Raw genomic sequence first — 17,891 nt, 5'->3', positions numbered from 1 at the left:
CTAGACAGGAAGTACTTTATGTATCTTAAGAATAAGAAGGAGTAGGTATTGATGGCGAGACGGATTCACTGTCGCATCGGTGGTTCAGTGGTAGAATGCTCGCCTGCCACGCGGGCGGCCCGGGTTCGATTCCCGGCCGATGCATACGTTTTAATAGCCGGTTAGTATGAATTTTTAGTAAATACGATAGAGACAGACAGAAACGAGCGACCGGCATAAGATTTTTCCGCGTTTTCTTGTTTCATTCACATTGAATAGACTGATATATATCTTCTAGACAGGAAGTACTTTATGTATCTTAAGAATAAGGAGGAGTAGGTATTGATGGCGAGACGGATTCACAGTCGCATCGGTGGTTCAGTGGTAGAATGCTTGCCTGCCACGCGGGCGGCCCGGGTTCGATTCCCGGCCGATGCATACGTTTTAATAGCCGGTTAGTATGAATTTTTAGTAAATACGATATAGACAGAGAGAAACGAGCGACCGGCATAAGATTTTTTCGCTTTTTCTAGTTTCATTCACATTGAATAGACTGATATATATCTTCTAGACAGGAAGTACTTTATGTATCTTATGAATAAGGAGGAGTAGGTATTGATGGCGAGAAGGGTTTACTGTCGCAACGGTGGTTCAGTGGTAGAATGCTTGCCTGGGTTCGAATCCCGGCCGATGCATACGCTTTAATAACGGGTTAGTATGAATTTTTAGTAAATACGATAGAGACAGACAGAAACGAGCGACCGGCATAAGATTTTTCCGATTTTTGTTGTTTCATTCACATTGAATAGTCTGATATATATCTCCTAGACAGGAAAGACTTTCTGTATCTTATGAATAAGAAGGAGTAGGTATTGATGGCGAGAATGGTTTACGGTGGCGTCGGTGGTCCAGTGGTAGAATGCCCGACTGCCACGCGGGCGGCCCGGGTTCGATTCCCGGCCGATGCATACGCTTTAATAGCCGGTTAGTATGAATTTTTAGTAAATACGATAGAGACAGAGAGAAACGAGCGACCGGCATAAGATTTTTCCGCTTTTTGTTGTTTCATTCACATTGAATAGACTGATATATATCTCCTAGACAGGAAGGACTTTCTGTATCTTAAGAATAAGAAGGAGTAGGTATTTATGGCGAGACGGATTCACTGTCGCATCGGTGGTTCAGTGGTAGAATGCTCGCCTGCCACGCGGGCGACCCGGGTTCGATTCCCGGCCGATGCATACGTTTTAATAGCCGGTTAGTATCGATTTTTAGTAAATACGATAGAGACAGACAGAAACGAGCGACCGGCATAAGATTTTTCCGCTTTTTGTTGTTTCATTCACATTGAATAGACTGATATATATCTCCTAGACAGGAAGGATATTCTGTATCTTAAGAATAAGAAGGAGTAGGTATTGATGGCGAGAAGGGTTTACTGTCGCAACGGTGGTTCAGTGGTAGAATGCTTACCTGGGTTCGATTCCCGGCCGATGCATACGTTTTATTAGCCGGTTAGTATGAATTTTTAGTAAATACGATAGAGACAGACAGAAACGAGCGACCGGCATAAGATTTTTCCGATTTTTGTTGTTTCATTCACATTGAATAGACTATATATCTTCTAGACAGGAAGTACTTTATGTATCTTCAGAATAAGAAGGAGTAGGTATTGATGGCGAGACGGCTTCACTGTCGCATCGGTGGTTCGGTGGTAGAATGCTCGCCTGCCACGCGGGCGGCCCGGGTTCGATTCCCGGCCGATGCATACGTTTTAATAGCCGGTTAGTATGAATTTTTAGTAAATACGATAGAGACAGAGAGAAACGAGCGACCGGCATAAGATTTTTCCGCTTTTTCTAGTTTCATTCACATTGAATAGACTGATATATATCTTCTAGACAGGAAGTACTTTATGTATCTTAAGAATAAGAAGGAGTAGGTATTTATGGCGAGACGGATTCACATTCGCATCGGTGGTTCAGTGGTAGAATGCTCGCCTGCCACGCGGGCGGCCCGGGTTCGATTCCCGGCCGATGCATACGTTTTAATAGCCGGTTAGTATGAATTTTTAGTAAATACGATAGAGACAGACAGAAACGAGCGACCGGCATAAGATTTTTCCGCTTTATGTTGTTTCATTCACATTGAATAGACTATATATCTTCTAGACAGGAAGTACTTTATGTATCTTCAGAATAAGGAGGAGTAGGTATTGATGGCGAGAAGGGTTTACTGTCGCAACGGTGGTTTAGTGATAGAATGCTTGCCTGGGTTCGATTCCCGGCCGATGCATACGTTTTAATAGCCGGTTAGTATGAATTTTTAGTAAATACGATAGAGACAGACAGAAACGAGCGACCGGCATAAGATGTTTCCGCTTTATGTTGTTTGATTCACATTGAATAGACTATATATCTACTAGACAGGAAGTACTTTATGTATCTTCAGAATAAGAAGGAGTAGGTATTGATGGCGAGACGGATTCACTGTCGCATCGGTGGTTCAGTGGTAGAATGCTTGCCTGGGTTCGATTCCCGGCCGATGCATACGTTTTAATAGCCGGTTAGTATGAATGTTTAGTAAATACGATAGAGACAGACAGAAACGAGCGACCGGCATAAGATTTTTCCGCTTTTTGTTGTTTCATTCACATTGAATAGACTGATATATATCTTCTAGACAGGAAGTACTTCATGTATCTTATGAATAAGAAGGAGTAGGTATTGATGGTGAGAAGGGTTTACTGTCGCAACGGTGGTTCAGTGGTAGAATGCTTTCCTGGGTTCGATTCCCGGCCGATGCATTCGTTTTAATAGCCGGTTAGTATGAATTTTTAGTAAATACGATAGAGACAGACAGAAACGAGCGACCGGCATAAGATTTTTCCGCTTTTTGTTGTTTCATTCACATTGAATAGACTGATATATATCTTCTAGACAGGAAGTACTTTATGTATCTTAAGAATAAGAAGGAGTAGGTATTGATGGCGAGACGGATTCACTGTCGCATCGGTGGTTCAGTGGTAGAATGCTCGCCTGCCACGCGGGCGGCCCGGGTTCGATTCCCGGCCGATGCATACGTTTTAATAGCCGGTTAGTATGAATTTTTAGTAAATACGATAGAGACAGACAGAAACGAGCGACCGGCATAAGATTTTTCCGCGTTTTCTTGTTTCATTCACATTGAATAGACTGATATATATCTTCTAGACAGGAAGTACTTTATGTATCTTAAGAATAAGGAGGAGTAGGTATTGATGGCGAGACGAATTCACAGTCGCATCGGTGGTTCAGTGGTAGGATGCTCGCCTGCCACGCGGGCGGCCCGGGTTCGATTCCCGGCCGATTTATACGTTTTAATAGCCGGTTAGTATGAATTTTTAGTAAATACGATAGAGACAGAGAGAAACGAGCGACCGGCATAAGATTTTTCCGCTTTTTGTTGTTTCATTCACATTGAATAGACTGATATATATCTCCTAGACAGGAAGGACTTTCTGTATCTTAAGAATAAGAAGGAGTAGGTATTTATGGCGAGACGGATTCGCATTCGCATCGGTGGTTCAGTGGTAGAATGCTCGCCTGCCACGTGGGCGGCCCGGGTTCGATTCCCGGCCGATGTATACGTTTTAATAGCCGGTTAGTATGAATTTTTAGTAAATACGATAGAGACAGACAGAAACGAGCGACCGGCATAAGATTTTTCCGCTTTATGTTGTTTCATTCACATTGAATAGACTATATATCTTCTAGACAGGAAGTACTTTATGTATCTTCAGAATAAGGAGGAGTAGGTATTGATGGCGAGAAGGGTTTACTGTCGCAACGGTGGTTCAGTGGTAGAATGCTTGCCTGGGTTCGATTCCCGGCCGATGCATACGTTTTAATAGCCGGTTAGTATGAATTTTTAGTAAATACGATAGAGACAGACAGAAACGAGCGACCGGCATAAGATGTTTCCGCTTTATTTTGTTTCATTCACATTGAATAGACTATATATCTACTAGACAGGAAGTACTTTATGTATCTTCAGAATAAGAAGGAGTAGGTATTGATGGCGAGACGGATTCACTGTCGCATCGGTGGTTCAGTGGTAGAATGCTTGCCTGGGTTCGATTCCCGGCCGATGCATACGTTTTAATAGCCGGTTAGTATGAATGTTTAGTAAATACGATAGAGACAGACAGAAACGAGCGACCGGCATAAGATTTTTCCGCGTTTTGTTGTTTCATTCACATTGAATAGACTGATATATATCTTCTAGACAGGAAGTACTTCATGTATCTTATGAATAAGAAGGAGTAGGTATTGATGGTGAGAAGGGTTTACTGTCGCAACGGTGGTTCAGTGGTAGAATGCTTTCCTGGCTTCGATTCCCGGCCGATGCATTCGTTTTAATAGCCGGTTAGTATGAATTTTTAGTAAATACGATAGAGACAGACAGAAACGAGCGACCGGCATAAGATTTTTCCGCGTTTTGTTGTTTCATTCACATTGAATAGACTGATATATATCTTCTAGACAGGAAGTACTTTATGTATCTTAAGAATAAGGAGGAGTAGGTATTGATGGCGAGACGGATTCACAGTCGCATCGGTGGTTCAGTGGTAGAATGCTTGCCTGCCACGCGGGCGGCCCGGGTTCGATTCCCGGCCGATGCATACGTTTTAATAGCCGGTTAGTATGAATTTTTAGTAAATACGATATAGACAGAGAGAAACGAGCGACCGGCATAAGATTTTTCCGCTTTTTCTAGTTTCATTCACATTGAATAGACTGATATATATCTTCTAGACAGGAAGTACTTTATGTATCTTATGAATAAGGAGGAGTAGGTATTGATGGCGAGAAGGGTTTACTGTCGCAACGGTGGTTCAGTGGTAGAATGCTTGCCTGGGTTCGAATCCCGGCCGATGCATACGCTTTAATAACCGGTTAGTATGAATTTTTAGTAAATACGATAGAGACAGACAGAAACGAGCGACCGGCATAAGATTTTTCCGATTTTTGTTGTTTCATTCACATTGAATAGTCTGATATATATCTCCTAGACAGGAAAGACTTTCTGTATCTTATGAATAAGAAGGAGTAGGTATTGATGGCGAGAATGGTTTACGGTGGCGTCGGTGGTCCAGTGGTAGAATGCCCGCCTGCCACGCGGGCGGCCCGGGTTCGATTCCCGGCCGATGCATACGCTTTAATAGCCGGTTAGTATGAATTTTTAGTAAATACGATAGAGACAGAGAGAAACGAGCGACCGGCATAAGATTTTTCCGCTTTTTGTTGTTTCATTCACATTGAATAGACTGATATATATCTCCTAGACAGGAAGGATATTCTGTATCTTAAGAATAAGAAGGAGTAGGTATTGATGGCGAGACGGATTTACTGTCGCAGCGGTGGTTCAGTGGTAGAATGCTCGCCTGCCACGCGGGCGGCCCGGGTTCGATTCCCGGCCGATGCATACGATTTAATAGCCGGTTAGTATGAATTTTTAGTAAATACGATAGAGACAGAGAGAAACGAGCGACCGGCATAAGATTTTCCCGCTTTTTCTAGTTTCATTCACATTGAATAGACTGATATATATCTTCTAGACAGGAAGTACTTTATGTATCTTATGAATAAGGAGGAGTAGGTATTGATGGCGAGAAGGGTTTACTGTCGCAACGGTGGTTCAGTGGTAGAATGCTTGCCTGGGTTCGATTCCCGGCCCATGCATACGTTTTAATAGCCGGTTAGTATGAATTTTTAGTAAATACGATAGAGACAGAGAGAAACGAGCGACCGGCATAAGATTTTTCCGCTTTTTGTTGTTTCATTCACATTGAATAGACTGATATATATCTTCTAGACAGGAAGTACTTTATGTATCTTAAGAATAAGGAGGAGTAGGTATTGATGGCGATACGGATTCACCGTCGCATCGGTGGTTTAGTGGTAGGATGCTCGCCTGCCACGCGGGCGGCCCGGGTTCGATTCCCGGCCGATGCATACGTTTTAATAGCCGGTTAGTATGAATTTTTAGTAAATACGATAGAGACAGAGAGAAACGAGCGACCGGCATAAGATTTTTCCGCTTTTTCTAGTTTCATTCACATTGAATAGACTGATATATATCTCCTAGACGGGAAGTACTTTCTGTATCTTATGAATAAGGAGGAGTAGGTATTGATGGCCAGAAGGGTTTACTGTCGCAACGGTGGTTCAGTGGTAGAATGCTTGCCTGGGTTCGATTCCCGGCCGATGCATACGCTTAAATAACCGGTTAGTATGAATTTTTAGTAAATACGATAGAGACAGACAGAAACGAGCGACCGGCATAAGATTTTTCCGATTTTTGTTGTTTCATTCACATTGAATAGTCTGATATATATCTCCTAGACAGGAAAGACTTTCTGTATCTTATGAATAAGAAGGAGTAGGTATTGATGGCGAGAAGGGTTTACGGTGGCGTCGGTGGTCCAATGGTAGAATGGTAGCCGCCTGCCACGCGGGCGGCCCGGGTTCGATTCCCGGCCGATGCATACGCTTTAATACCCGGTTAGTATGAATTTTTAGTAAATAAGATAGAGACAGAACGAAACGAGCGACCGGCATAAGATTTTTCCGATTTTTGTTGTTTCATTCACATTGAATAGACTGATATATATCTCCTAGACGGGAAGTACAAACTGTATCTTATGAATAAGGAGGAGTAGGTATTGATGGCGAGAAGGGTTTACTGTCGCAACGGTGGTTCAGTGGTAGAATGCTTGCCTGGGTTCGATTCCCGGCCGATGCATACGCTTTAATAGCCGGTTAGTATGAATTTTTAGTAAATACGATAGAGACAGACAGAAACGAGCGACCGGCATAAGATTTTTCCGATTTTTGTTGTTTCATTCACATTGAATAGACTGATATATATCTCCTAGACGGGAAGTACTCTCTGTATCTTATGAATAAGAAGGAGTAGGTATTGATGGCGAGAAGGGTTTACTGTCGCTACGGTGGTTCAGTGGTAGAATGCTTGCCTGCGTTCGATCATCGGCCGATGCATACGTTTTAATAGGCGGTTAGTATGAATTTTTAGTAAATACGATAGAGACAGACAGAAACGAGCGACCGGCATAAGATTTTTCCGATTTTTGTTGTTTCATTCACATTGAATAGACTGATATATATCTTCTAGACAGGAAGTACTTCATGTATCTTATGAATAAGAAGGAGTAGGTATTGATGGTGAGAAGGGTTTACTGTCGCAATGGTGGTTCAGTGGTAGAATGCTTTCCTGGGTTCGATTCCCGGCCGATGCATTCGTTTTAATAGCCGGTTAGTATGAATTTTTAGTAAATACGATAGAGACAGAGAGAAACGAGCGACCGGCATAAGATTTTTCCGCTTTTTGTTGTTTCATTCACATTGAATAGACTGATATATATCTCCTAGACAGGAAGGACTTTCTGTATCTTAAGAATAAGAAGGAGTAGGTATTTATGGCGAGACGGATTCACTGTCGCACCGGTGGTTCAGTGGTAGAATGCTTGCCTGGGTTCGATTCCCGGCCGATGAATACGTTTTAATAGCCGGTTAGTATGAATTTTTAGTAAATACGATAGAGACAGACAGAAACGAGCGACCGGCATAAGATTTTTCCGATTTTTGTTGTTTCATTCACATTGAATAGTCTATATATCTTCTAGACAGGAAGTACTTTATGTATCTTCAGAATAAGAAGGAGTAGGTATTGATGGCGAGACGGATTCACTGTCGCATCGGTGGTTCAGTGGTAGAATGCTCGGCTGCCACGCGGGCGGCCCGGGTTCGATTCCCGGCCGATGCATACGTTTTAATAGCCGGTTAGTATGAATTTTTAGTAAATACGATAGAGACAGACAGAAACGAGCGACCGGCATAAGATTTTTCCGCTTTTTGTTGTTTCATTCACATTGAATCGACTATATATCTTCTAGACAGGAAGTACTTTATGTATCTTCAGAATAAGGAGGAGTAGGTATTGATGGCGAGAAGGGTTTACTGTCGCAACGGTGGTTCAGTGGTAGAATGCTTGCCTGGGTTCGATTCCCGGCCGATGAATACGTTTTAATAGCCGGTTAGTATGAATTTTTAGTAAATACGATAGAGACAGACAGAAACGAGCGACCGGCATAAGATTTTTCCGATTTTTGTTGTTTCATTCACATTGAATAGTCTATATATCTTCTAGACAGGAAGTACTTTATGTATCTTCAGAATAAGAAGGAGTAGGTATTGATGGCGAGACGGATTCACTGTCGCATCGGTGGTTCAGTGGTAGAATGCTCGGCTGCCACGCGGGCAGCCCGGGTTCGATTCGCGGCCGATGCATACGTTTTAATAGCCGGTTAGTATGAATTTATAGTAAATACGATAGAGACAGACAGAAACGAGCGACCGGCATAAGATGTTTCCGCTTTATGTTGTTTCATTCACATTGAATAGACTATATATCTACTAGACAGGAAGTACTTTATGTATCTTCAGAATAAGAAGGAGTAGGTATTGATGGCGAGACGGATTCACTGTCGCATCGGTGGTTCAGTGGTAGAATGCTTTCCTGGGTTCGATTCCCGGCCGATGCATACGTTTTAATAGCCGGTTAGTATGAATTTTTAGTAAATACGATAGAGACAGACAGAAACGAGCGACCGGCATAAGATTTTTCCGCTTTTTGTTGTTTCATTCACATTGAATAGACTGATATATATCTTCTAGACAGGAAGTACTTTATGTATCTTAAGAATAAGAAGGAGTAGGTATTGATGGCGAGACGGATTCACTGTCGCATCGGTGGTTCAGTGGTAAAATGCTCGCCTGCCACGCGGGCGTCCCGGGTTTGATTCCCGGCCAATGCATACGTTTTAATAGCCGGTTAGTATGAATTTTTAGTAAATACCATAGAGACAGAGAGAAACGAGCGACCGGCATAAGATTTTTCCGCTTTTTCTAGTTTCATTCACATTGAATAGACTGATATATATCTCCTAGACGGGAAGTACTTTCTGTATCTTAAGAATAAGAAGGATTAGGTATTTATGGCGAGACGGATTCACTGTCGCATCGATGGTTCAGTGGTAGAATGCTCGCCTGCCACGCGGGCGGCCCGGGTTCGATTCCCGGCCGATGCATACGTTTTAATAGCCGGTTAGTATGGATTTTTAGTAAATACGATAGAGACAGACAGAAACGAGCGACCGGCATAAGATTTTTCCGCTTTTTGTTGTTTCATTCACATTGAATAGACTGATATATATCTCCTAGACAGGAAGGACTTTCTGTATCTTAAGAATAAGAAGGAGTAGGTATTTATGGCGAGACGGATTCACTGTCGCATCGGTGGTTCAGTGGTATAATGCTCGCCTGCCACGCGGGCGGCCCGGGTTCGATTCCCGGCCGATGCATACGTTTTAATAGCCGGTTAGTATCGATTTTTAGTAAATACGATAGAGACAGACAGAAACGAGCGACCGGCATAAGATTTTTCCGCTTTTTGTTGTTTCATTCACATTGAATAGACTGATATATATCTCCTAGACAGGAAGGATATTCTGTATCTTAAGAATAAGAAGGAGTAGGTATTGATGGCGAGAAGGGTTTACTGTCGCAACGGTGGTTCAGTGGTAGAATGCTTACCTGGGTTCGATTCCCGGCCGATGCATACGTTTTATTAGCCGGTTAGTATGAATTTTTAGTAAATACGATAGAGACAGACAGAAACGAGCGACCGGCATAAGATTTTTCCGATTTTTGTTGTTTCATTCACATTGAATAGACTATATATCTTCTAGACAGGAAGTACTTTATGTATCTTCAGAATAAGAAGGAGTAGGTATTGATGGCGAGACGGTTTCACTGTCGCATCGGTGGTTCGGTGGTAGAATGCTCGCCTGCCACGCGGGCGGCCCGGGTTCGATTCCCGGCCGATGCATACGTTTTAATAGCCGGTTAGTATGAATTTTTAGTAAATACGATAGAGACAGAGAGAAACAAGCGACCGGCATAAGATTTTTCCGCTTTTTCTTGTTTCATTCACATTGAATAGACTGATATATATCTTCTAGACAGGAAGTACTTTATGTATCTTAAGAATAAGGAGGAGTAGGTATTGATGGCGAGACGAATTCACAGTCGCATCGGTGGTTCAGTGGTAGGATGCTCGCCTGCCACGCGGGCGGCCCGGGTTCGATTCCCGGCCGATTTATACGTTTTAATAGCCGGTTAGTATGAATTTTTAGTAAATACGATAGAGACAGAGAGAAACGAGCGACCGGCATAAGATTTTTCCGCTTTTTGTTGTTTCATTCACATTGAATAGACTGATATATATCTCCTAGACAGGAAGGACTTTCTGTATCTTAAGAATAAGAAGGAGTAGGTATTTATGGCGAGACGGATTCACTATCGCATCGGTGGTTCAGTGGTAGAATGCTCGCCTGCCACGCGGGCGGCCCGGGTTCGATTCCCGGCCGATGCATACGTTTTAATAGCCGGTTAGTATGAATTTTTAGTAAATACGATAGAGACAGACAGAAACGAGCGACCGGCATAAGATTTTTCCGCTTTTTGGTGTTTCATTCACATTGAATAGACTGATATATATCTCCTAGACAGGAAGGATATTCTGTATATTAACAATAAGAAGGAGTAGGTATTGATGGCGAGACGGATTCACTGTCGCATCGGTGGTTCAGTGGTAGAATGCTCGCCTGCCACGCGGGCGGCCCGGGTTCGATTCCCGGTCGATGCATACGTTTTAATAGCCGGTTAGTATGAATTTTTAGTAAATACGATATAGACAGAGAGAAACGAGCGACCGGCATAAGATTTTTCCGCTTTTTCTAGTTTCATTCACATTGAATAGACTGATATATATCTTCTAGACAGGAAGTACTTTATGTATCTTATGAATAAGGAGGAGTAGGTATTGATGGCGAGAAGGGTTTACTGTCGCAACGGTGGTTCAGTGGTAGAATGCTTGCCTGGGTTCGATTCCCGGCCGATGCATACGTTTTAATAGCCGGTTAGTATGAATTTTTAGTAAATACGATAGAGACAGAAAGAAACGAGCGACCGGCATAAGATTTTTCCACTTTTTGTTGTTTCATTCACATTGAATAGACTGATATATATCTTCTAGACAGGAAGTACTTTATGTATCTTAAGAATAAGGAGGAGTAGGTATTGATGGCGAGACGGATTCACAGTCGCATCGGTGGTTCAGTGGTAGGATGCTCGCCTGCCACTCAGGCGGCCCGGGTTCGATTCCCGGCCGATTCATACGTTTTAATAGCCAGTTAGTATGAATTTTTAGTAAATACGATAGAGACAGAGAGAAACGAGCGACCGGCAAAAGATTTTTCCGCTTTTTGTTGTTTCATTCACATTGAATAGACTGATATACATCTCCTAGACAGGAAGGATATTCTGTATCTTAAGAATAAGAAGGAGTAGGTATTGATGGCGAGACGGATTCACTGTCGCATCGGTGGTTCAGTGGTAGAATGCTCGCCTGCCACGCGGGCGGCCCGGGTTCGATTCCCCGCCGATGCATACGTTTTAATAGCCGGTTAGTATGAATTTTTAGTAAATACGATAGAGACAGAGAGAAACGAGCGACCGGCATAAGATTTTTCCGCTTTTTCTAGTTTCAATCACATTGAATAGACTGATATATATCTTCTAGACAGGAAGTACTTTATGTATCTTATGAATAAGGAGGGGTAGGTATTGATGGCGAGAAGGGTTTACTGTCGCAACGGTGGTTCAGTGGTAGAATGCTTGCCTGGGTTCGATTCCCGGCCGATGCTTATGTTTTAATAGCCGGTTTGTATGAATTTTTAGTAAATACGATAGAGACAGACAGAAACGAGCGACCGGCATAAGATTTTTCCGATTTTTGTTGTTTCATTCACATTGAATAGACTATATATCTTCTAGACAGGACGTACTTTATGTATCTTCAGAATAAGGAGGGGTAGGTATTGATGGCGAGACTGATTCACAGTCGCATCGGTGGTTCAGTGGTAGAATGCTCGCCTGCCACGCGGGCGGCCCGGGTTCGATTCCCGGCCGATGCATACGTTTTAATAGCCGGTTAGTATGAATTTTTAGTAAATACGATAGAGACAGAGAGAAACAAGCGACCGGCATAAGATTTTTCCGCTTTTTGTTGTTTCATTCACATTGAATAGACTATATATCTTCTAGACAGGAAGTACTTTATGTATCTTAAGAATAAGGAGGAGTAGGTATTGATGGCGAGACGAATTCACAGTCGCATCGGTGGTTCAGTGGTAGGATGCTCGCCTGCCACGCGGGCGGCCCGGGTTCGATTCCCGGCCGATTTATACGTTTTAATAGCCGGTTAGTATGAATTTTTAGTAAATACGATAGAGACAGACAGAAACGAGCGACCGGCATAAGATTTTTCCGCTTTTTGGTGTTTCATTCACATTGAATAGACTGATATATATCTCCTTGCCAGGAAGGATATTCTGTATATTAAGAATAAGAAGGAGTAGGTATTGATGGCGAGACGGATTCACTGCCGCATCGGTGGTTCAGTGGTAGAATGCTCGCCTGCCACGCGGGCGGCCCGGGTTCGATTCCCGGTCGATGCATACGTTTTAATAGCCGGTTAGTATGAATTTTTAGTAAATACGATAGAGACAGACAGAAACGAGCGACCGGCATAAGATGTTTCCGCTTTATGTTGTTTCATTCACATTGAATAGACTATATATCTACTAGACAGGAAGTACTTTATGTATCTTCAGAATAAGAAGGAGTAGGTATTGATGGCGAGACGGATTCACTGTCGCATCGGTGGTTTAGTGGTAGAATGCTTGCCTGGGTTCGATTCCCGGCCGATGCATACGTTTTAATAGCCGGTTAGTATGAATGTTTAGTAAATACGATAGAGACAGACAGAAACGAGCGACCGGCATAAGATTTTTCCGCTTTTTGTTGTTTCATTCACATTGAATAGACTGATATATATCTTCTAGACAGGAAGTACTTCATGTATCTTATGAATAAGAAGGAGTAGGTATTGATGGTGAGAAGGGTTTACTGTCGCAACGGTGGTTCAGTGGTAGAATGCTTTCCTGGGTTCGATTCCCGGCCGATGCATACGTTTTAATAGCCGGTTAGTATGAATTTTTAGTAAATACGATAGAGACAGACAGAAACGAGCGACCGGCATAAGATTTTTCCGCTTTTTGTTGTTTCATTCACATTGAATAGACTGATATATATCTTCTAGACAGGAAGTACTTCATGTATCTTATGAATAAGAAGGAGTAGGTATTGATGGTGAGAAGGGTTTACTGTCGCAACGGTGGTTCAGTGGTAGAATGCTTTCCTGGGTTCGATTCCCGGCCGATGCATACGTTTTAATAGCCGGTTAGTATGAATTTTTAGTAAATACGATAGAGACAGACAGAAACGAGCGACCGGCATAAGATTTTTCCGCTTTTTGTTGTTTCATTCACATTGAATAGACTGATATATATCTTCTAGACAGGAAGTACTTTATGTATCTTCAGAATAAGAAGGAGTAGGTATTGATGGCGAGACGGATTCACTGTCGCATCGGTGGTTCAGTGGTAGAATGCTCGCCTGCCACGCGGGCGGCCCGGGTTCGATTCCCGGCCGATGCATGCGTTTTAATAGCCGGTTAGTATGAATTTTTAGTAAATACCATAGAGACAGAGAGAAACGAGCGACCGGCATAAGATTTTTCCGCTTTTTCTAGTTTCATTCACATTGAATAGACTGATATATATCTCCTAGACGGGAAGTACTTTCTGTATCTTAAGAATAAGAAGGAGTAGGTATTTATGGCGAGACGGATTCACTGTCGCATCGGTGGTTCAGTGGTAGAATGCTCGCCTGCCACGCGGGCGGCCCGGGTTCGATTCCCGGCCGATGCATACGTTTTAATAGCCGGTTAGTATCGATTTTTAGTAAATACGATAGAGACAGACAGAAACGAGCGACCGGCATAAGATTTTTCCGCTTTTTGTTGTTTCATTCACATTGAATAGACTGATATATATCTCCTAGACAGGAAGGACTTTCTGTATCTTAAGAATAAGAAGGGGTAGGTATTTATGGCGAGACGGATTCACTATCGCATCGGTGGTTCAGTGGTAGAATGCTCGCCTGCCACCCGGGCGGCCCGGGTTCGATTCCCGGCCGATGCATACGTTTTAATAGCCGGTTAGTATGAATTTTTAGTAAATACGATAGAGACAGACAGAAACGAGCGACCGGCATAAGATTTTTCCGCTTTTTGGTGTTTCATTCACATTGAATAGACTGATATATATCTCCTTGCCAGGAAGGATATTCTGTATATTAAGAATAAGAAGGAGTAGGTATTGATGGCGAGACGGATTCACTGTCGCATCGGTGGTTCAGTGGTAGAATGCTCGCCTGCCACGCGGGCGGCCCGGGTTCGATTCCCGGTCGATGCATACGTTTTAATAGTCGGTTAGTATGAATTTTTAGTAAATACGATAGAGACAGACAGAAACGAGCGACCGGCATAAGATGTTTCCGCTTTATGTTGTTTCATTCACATTGAATAGACTATATATCTACTAGACAGGAAGTACTTTATGTATCTTCAGAATAAGAAGGAGTAGGTATTGATGGCGAGACGGATTCACTGTCGCATCGGTGGTTTAGTGGTAGAATGCTTGCCTGGGTTCGATTCCCGGCCGATGCATACGTTTTAATAGCCGGTTAGTATGAATGTTTAGTAAATACGATAGAGACAGACAGAAACGAGCGACCGGCATAAGATTTTTCCGCTTTTTGTTGTTTCAATCACATTGAATAGACTGATATATATCTTCTAGATAGGAAGTACTTCATGTATCTTATGAATAAGAAGGAGTAGGTATTGATGGTGAGAAGGGTTTACTGTCGCAACGGTGGTTCAGTGGTAGAATGCTTTCCTGGGTTCGGTTCCCGGCCGATGCATACGTTTTAATAGCCGGTTAGTATGAATTTTTAGTAAATACGATAGAGACAGACAGAAACGAGCGACCGGCATAAGATTTTTCCGCTTTTTGTTGTTTCATTCACATTGAATAGACTGATATATATCTTCTAGACAGGAAGTACTTTATGTATCTTCAGAATAAGAAGGAGTAGGTATTGATGGCGAGACGGATTCACTGTCGCATCGGTGGTTCAGTGGTAGAATGCTCGCCTGCCACGCGGGCGGCCCGGGTTCGATTCCCGGCCGATGCATACGTTTTAATAGCCGGTTAGTATGAATTTTTAGTAAATACCATAGAGACAGAGAGAAACGAGCGACCGGCATAAGATTTTTCCGCTTTTTCTAGTTTCATTCACATTGAATAGACTGATATATATCTCCTAGACGGGAAGTACTTTCTGTATCTTAAGAATAAGAAGGAGTAGGTATTTATGGCGAGACGGATTCACTGTCGCATCGGTGGTTCAGTGGTAGAATGCTCGCCTGCCACGCGGGCGGCCCGGGTTCGATTCCCGGCCGATGCATACGTTTTAATAGCCGGTTAGTATGGATTTTTAGTAAATACGATAGAGACAGACAGAAACGAGCGACCGGCATAAGATTTTTCCGCTTTTTGTTGTTTCATTCACATTGAATAGACTGATATATATCTCCTAGACAGGAAGGACTTTCTGTATCTTAAGAATAAGAAGGAGTAGGTATTTATGGCGAGACGGATTCACTGTCGCATCGGTGGTTCAGTGGTAGAATGCTCGCCTGCCACGCGGGCGGCCCGGGTTCGATTCCCGGCCGATGCATACGTTTTAATAGCCGGTTAGTATCGATTTTTAGTAAATACGATAGAGACAGACAGAATCGAGCGACCGGCATAAGATTTTTCCGCTTTTTGTTGTTTCATTCACATTGAATAGACTGATATATATCTCCTAGACAGGAAGGATATTCTGTATCTTAAGAATAAGAAGGAGTAGGTATTTATGGCGAGACGGTTTCACTGTCGCATCGGTGGTTCAGTGGTAGAATGCTCGCCTGCCACGCGGGCGGCCCGGGTTCGATTCCCGGCCGATGCATACGTTTTAATAGCCGGTTAGTATGAATTTTTAGTAAATACGATAGAGACAGAGAGAAACAAGCGACCGGCATAAGATTTTTCCGCTTTTTGTTGTTTCATTCACATTGAATAGACTGATATATATCTTCTAGACAGGAAGTACTTTATGTATCTTAAGAATAAGGAGGAGTAGGTATTGATGGCGAGACGAATTCACAGTCGCATCGGTGGTTCAGTGGTAGGATGCTCGCCTGCCACGCGGGCGGCCCGGGTTCGATTCCCTGCCGATTTATACGTTTTAATAGCCGGTTAGTATGAATATTTAGTAAATACGATAGAGACAGACAGAAACGAGCGACCGGCATAAGATTTTTCCGCTTTTTGGTGTTTCATTCACATTGAATAGACTGATATATATCTCCTAGACAGGAAGGATATTCTGTATATTAACAATAAGAAGGAGTAGGTATTGATGGCGAGACGGTTTCACAGTCGCATCGGTGGTTCAGTGGTAGAATGCTCGCCTGCCACGCGGGCGGCCCGGGTTCGATTCCCGGTCGATGCATACGTTTTAATAGCCGGTTAGTATGAATTTTTAGTAAATACGATAGAGACAGAGAGAAACGAGCGAACGGCATAAGATTTTTCCGCTTTTTCTAGTTTCATTCACATTGAATAGACCGATATATATCTTCTAGACAGGAAGTACTTTATGTATCTTATGAATAAGGAGGAGTAGGTATTGATGGCGAGAAGGGTTTACTGTCGCAACGGTGGTTCAGTGGTAGAATGCTTGCCTGGGTTCGATTCCCCGCCGATGCATACGTTTTAATAGCCGGTTAGTATGAATTTTTAGTAAATACGATAGAGACAGAAAGAAACGAGCGACCGGCATAAGATTTTTCCACTTTTTGTTGTTTCATTCACATTGAATAGACTGATATATATCTTCTAGACAGGAAGTACTTTATGTATCTTAAGAATAAGGAGGAGTAGGTATTGATGGCGAGACGGATTCACAGTCGCATCGGTGGTTCAGTGGTAGGATGCTCGCCTGCCACTCAGGCGGCCCGGGTTCGATTCCCGGCCGATTCATACGTTTTAATAGCCGGTTAGTATGAATTTTTAGTAAATACGATAGAGACAGAGAGAAACGAGCGACCGGCAAAAGATTTTTCCGCTTTTTGTTGTTTCATTCACATTGAATAGACTGATATATATCTCCTAGACAGGAAGTATATTCTGTATCTTAAGAATAAGAAGGAGTAGGTATTGATGGCGAGACGGATTCACTGTCGCATCGGTGGTTCAGTGGTAGAATGCTCGCCTGCCACGCGGGCGGCCCGGGTTCGATTCCCCGCCGATGCATACGTTTTAATAGCCGGTTAGTATGAATTTTTAGTAAATACGATAGAGACAGAGAGAAACGAGCGACCGGCATAAGATTTTTCCGCTTTTTCTAGTTTCATTCACATTGAATAGACTGATATATATCTTCTAGACAGGAAGTACTTTATGTATCTTATGAATAAGGAGGGGTAGGTATTGATGGCGAGAAGGGTTTACTGTCGCAACGGTGGTTCAGTGGTAGAATGCTTGCCTGGGTTCGATTCCCGGCCGATGCTTATGTTTTAATAGCCGGTTAGTATGAATTTTTAGTAAATACGATAGAGACAGACAGAAACGAGCGACCGGCATAAGATTTTTCCGATTTTTGTTGTTTCATTCACATTGAATAGACTATATATCTTCTAGACAGGACGTACTTTATGTATCTTCAGAATAAGGAGGGGTAGGTATTGATGGCGAGACTGATTCACAGTCG

General features: G+C 42.8%; 37 non-coding genes across 37 annotated transcripts in view; all 37 read left to right on the top strand.

Annotated features, from left to right (window-relative positions):
- The first annotated feature begins 73 nt into the window (after window positions 1-73).
- Window positions 74-144, top strand: TRNAG-GCC (transfer RNA glycine (anticodon GCC)). The gene has a single exon. It is a non-coding gene; the product is annotated as a tRNA-Gly (tRNA).
- A 202-nt stretch (window positions 145-346) lies between these two features.
- Window positions 347-417, top strand: TRNAG-GCC (transfer RNA glycine (anticodon GCC)). Its single transcript has one exon. It is a non-coding gene; the product is annotated as a tRNA-Gly (tRNA).
- A 459-nt stretch (window positions 418-876) lies between these two features.
- On the top strand, window positions 877-947 carry TRNAG-GCC (transfer RNA glycine (anticodon GCC)). Its single transcript has one exon. It is a non-coding gene; the product is annotated as a tRNA-Gly (tRNA).
- Window positions 948-1,149: 202 nt separating this feature from the next.
- TRNAG-GCC (transfer RNA glycine (anticodon GCC)) lies at window positions 1,150-1,220 on the top strand. The gene has a single exon. It is a non-coding gene; the product is annotated as a tRNA-Gly (tRNA).
- A 456-nt stretch (window positions 1,221-1,676) lies between these two features.
- Window positions 1,677-1,747, top strand: TRNAG-GCC (transfer RNA glycine (anticodon GCC)). Its single transcript has one exon. It is a non-coding gene; the product is annotated as a tRNA-Gly (tRNA).
- Window positions 1,748-1,949: 202 nt separating this feature from the next.
- On the top strand, window positions 1,950-2,020 carry TRNAG-GCC (transfer RNA glycine (anticodon GCC)). Its single transcript has one exon. It is a non-coding gene; the product is annotated as a tRNA-Gly (tRNA).
- A 967-nt stretch (window positions 2,021-2,987) lies between these two features.
- TRNAG-GCC (transfer RNA glycine (anticodon GCC)) lies at window positions 2,988-3,058 on the top strand. Its single transcript has one exon. It is a non-coding gene; the product is annotated as a tRNA-Gly (tRNA).
- Window positions 3,059-3,260: 202 nt separating this feature from the next.
- Window positions 3,261-3,331, top strand: TRNAG-GCC (transfer RNA glycine (anticodon GCC)). The gene has a single exon. It is a non-coding gene; the product is annotated as a tRNA-Gly (tRNA).
- Window positions 3,332-3,533: 202 nt separating this feature from the next.
- TRNAG-GCC (transfer RNA glycine (anticodon GCC)) lies at window positions 3,534-3,604 on the top strand. The gene has a single exon. It is a non-coding gene; the product is annotated as a tRNA-Gly (tRNA).
- Window positions 3,605-4,571: 967 nt separating this feature from the next.
- TRNAG-GCC (transfer RNA glycine (anticodon GCC)) lies at window positions 4,572-4,642 on the top strand. The gene has a single exon. It is a non-coding gene; the product is annotated as a tRNA-Gly (tRNA).
- Window positions 4,643-5,101: 459 nt separating this feature from the next.
- TRNAG-GCC (transfer RNA glycine (anticodon GCC)) lies at window positions 5,102-5,172 on the top strand. Its single transcript has one exon. It is a non-coding gene; the product is annotated as a tRNA-Gly (tRNA).
- Window positions 5,173-5,374: 202 nt separating this feature from the next.
- TRNAG-GCC (transfer RNA glycine (anticodon GCC)) lies at window positions 5,375-5,445 on the top strand. The gene has a single exon. It is a non-coding gene; the product is annotated as a tRNA-Gly (tRNA).
- Window positions 5,446-5,904: 459 nt separating this feature from the next.
- TRNAG-GCC (transfer RNA glycine (anticodon GCC)) lies at window positions 5,905-5,975 on the top strand. The gene has a single exon. It is a non-coding gene; the product is annotated as a tRNA-Gly (tRNA).
- Window positions 5,976-6,434: 459 nt separating this feature from the next.
- TRNAG-GCC (transfer RNA glycine (anticodon GCC)) lies at window positions 6,435-6,508 on the top strand. Its single transcript has one exon. It is a non-coding gene; the product is annotated as a tRNA-Gly (tRNA).
- A 1,227-nt stretch (window positions 6,509-7,735) lies between these two features.
- On the top strand, window positions 7,736-7,806 carry TRNAG-GCC (transfer RNA glycine (anticodon GCC)). The gene has a single exon. It is a non-coding gene; the product is annotated as a tRNA-Gly (tRNA).
- Window positions 7,807-8,786: 980 nt separating this feature from the next.
- On the top strand, window positions 8,787-8,857 carry TRNAG-GCC (transfer RNA glycine (anticodon GCC)). Its single transcript has one exon. It is a non-coding gene; the product is annotated as a tRNA-Gly (tRNA).
- Window positions 8,858-9,059: 202 nt separating this feature from the next.
- TRNAG-GCC (transfer RNA glycine (anticodon GCC)) lies at window positions 9,060-9,130 on the top strand. Its single transcript has one exon. It is a non-coding gene; the product is annotated as a tRNA-Gly (tRNA).
- Window positions 9,131-9,332: 202 nt separating this feature from the next.
- On the top strand, window positions 9,333-9,403 carry TRNAG-GCC (transfer RNA glycine (anticodon GCC)). Its single transcript has one exon. It is a non-coding gene; the product is annotated as a tRNA-Gly (tRNA).
- A 456-nt stretch (window positions 9,404-9,859) lies between these two features.
- TRNAG-GCC (transfer RNA glycine (anticodon GCC)) lies at window positions 9,860-9,930 on the top strand. The gene has a single exon. It is a non-coding gene; the product is annotated as a tRNA-Gly (tRNA).
- A 202-nt stretch (window positions 9,931-10,132) lies between these two features.
- Window positions 10,133-10,203, top strand: TRNAG-GCC (transfer RNA glycine (anticodon GCC)). The gene has a single exon. It is a non-coding gene; the product is annotated as a tRNA-Gly (tRNA).
- Window positions 10,204-10,405: 202 nt separating this feature from the next.
- Window positions 10,406-10,476, top strand: TRNAG-GCC (transfer RNA glycine (anticodon GCC)). The gene has a single exon. It is a non-coding gene; the product is annotated as a tRNA-Gly (tRNA).
- Window positions 10,477-10,678: 202 nt separating this feature from the next.
- TRNAG-GCC (transfer RNA glycine (anticodon GCC)) lies at window positions 10,679-10,749 on the top strand. The gene has a single exon. It is a non-coding gene; the product is annotated as a tRNA-Gly (tRNA).
- A 732-nt stretch (window positions 10,750-11,481) lies between these two features.
- Window positions 11,482-11,552, top strand: TRNAG-GCC (transfer RNA glycine (anticodon GCC)). The gene has a single exon. It is a non-coding gene; the product is annotated as a tRNA-Gly (tRNA).
- A 456-nt stretch (window positions 11,553-12,008) lies between these two features.
- TRNAG-GCC (transfer RNA glycine (anticodon GCC)) lies at window positions 12,009-12,079 on the top strand. Its single transcript has one exon. It is a non-coding gene; the product is annotated as a tRNA-Gly (tRNA).
- A 199-nt stretch (window positions 12,080-12,278) lies between these two features.
- On the top strand, window positions 12,279-12,349 carry TRNAG-GCC (transfer RNA glycine (anticodon GCC)). The gene has a single exon. It is a non-coding gene; the product is annotated as a tRNA-Gly (tRNA).
- A 202-nt stretch (window positions 12,350-12,551) lies between these two features.
- On the top strand, window positions 12,552-12,622 carry TRNAG-GCC (transfer RNA glycine (anticodon GCC)). Its single transcript has one exon. It is a non-coding gene; the product is annotated as a tRNA-Gly (tRNA).
- A 970-nt stretch (window positions 12,623-13,592) lies between these two features.
- Window positions 13,593-13,663, top strand: TRNAG-GCC (transfer RNA glycine (anticodon GCC)). Its single transcript has one exon. It is a non-coding gene; the product is annotated as a tRNA-Gly (tRNA).
- Window positions 13,664-13,865: 202 nt separating this feature from the next.
- TRNAG-GCC (transfer RNA glycine (anticodon GCC)) lies at window positions 13,866-13,936 on the top strand. The gene has a single exon. It is a non-coding gene; the product is annotated as a tRNA-Gly (tRNA).
- A 202-nt stretch (window positions 13,937-14,138) lies between these two features.
- On the top strand, window positions 14,139-14,209 carry TRNAG-GCC (transfer RNA glycine (anticodon GCC)). The gene has a single exon. It is a non-coding gene; the product is annotated as a tRNA-Gly (tRNA).
- A 202-nt stretch (window positions 14,210-14,411) lies between these two features.
- Window positions 14,412-14,482, top strand: TRNAG-GCC (transfer RNA glycine (anticodon GCC)). The gene has a single exon. It is a non-coding gene; the product is annotated as a tRNA-Gly (tRNA).
- A 713-nt stretch (window positions 14,483-15,195) lies between these two features.
- Window positions 15,196-15,266, top strand: TRNAG-GCC (transfer RNA glycine (anticodon GCC)). Its single transcript has one exon. It is a non-coding gene; the product is annotated as a tRNA-Gly (tRNA).
- Window positions 15,267-15,468: 202 nt separating this feature from the next.
- Window positions 15,469-15,539, top strand: TRNAG-GCC (transfer RNA glycine (anticodon GCC)). Its single transcript has one exon. It is a non-coding gene; the product is annotated as a tRNA-Gly (tRNA).
- Window positions 15,540-15,741: 202 nt separating this feature from the next.
- TRNAG-GCC (transfer RNA glycine (anticodon GCC)) lies at window positions 15,742-15,812 on the top strand. The gene has a single exon. It is a non-coding gene; the product is annotated as a tRNA-Gly (tRNA).
- Window positions 15,813-16,014: 202 nt separating this feature from the next.
- Window positions 16,015-16,085, top strand: TRNAG-GCC (transfer RNA glycine (anticodon GCC)). Its single transcript has one exon. It is a non-coding gene; the product is annotated as a tRNA-Gly (tRNA).
- Window positions 16,086-16,560: 475 nt separating this feature from the next.
- Window positions 16,561-16,631, top strand: TRNAG-GCC (transfer RNA glycine (anticodon GCC)). Its single transcript has one exon. It is a non-coding gene; the product is annotated as a tRNA-Gly (tRNA).
- A 732-nt stretch (window positions 16,632-17,363) lies between these two features.
- Window positions 17,364-17,434, top strand: TRNAG-GCC (transfer RNA glycine (anticodon GCC)). The gene has a single exon. It is a non-coding gene; the product is annotated as a tRNA-Gly (tRNA).
- A 456-nt stretch (window positions 17,435-17,890) lies between these two features.
- The window catches only part of TRNAG-GCC (transfer RNA glycine (anticodon GCC)), a 71-nt gene continuing 70 nt past the window's right edge, over window position 17,891 (top strand). Inside the window, exon 1 of the tRNA in view lies at window position 17,891. This exon is cut by the window's right edge and continues 70 nt beyond it. This is a non-coding gene — a tRNA (tRNA-Gly).

This window comes from Pholcus phalangioides, unplaced genomic scaffold, assembly GCF_987345545.1.
Source record: "Pholcus phalangioides strain wild (caught in Gottingen) unplaced genomic scaffold, Ppha-v1.0 ptg000012l_1, whole genome shotgun sequence".
NCBI classification, from domain to species: domain Eukaryota; kingdom Metazoa; phylum Arthropoda; class Arachnida; order Araneae; family Pholcidae; genus Pholcus; species Pholcus phalangioides.
This window is presented reverse-complemented; position numbering and strand designations above follow the sequence as displayed.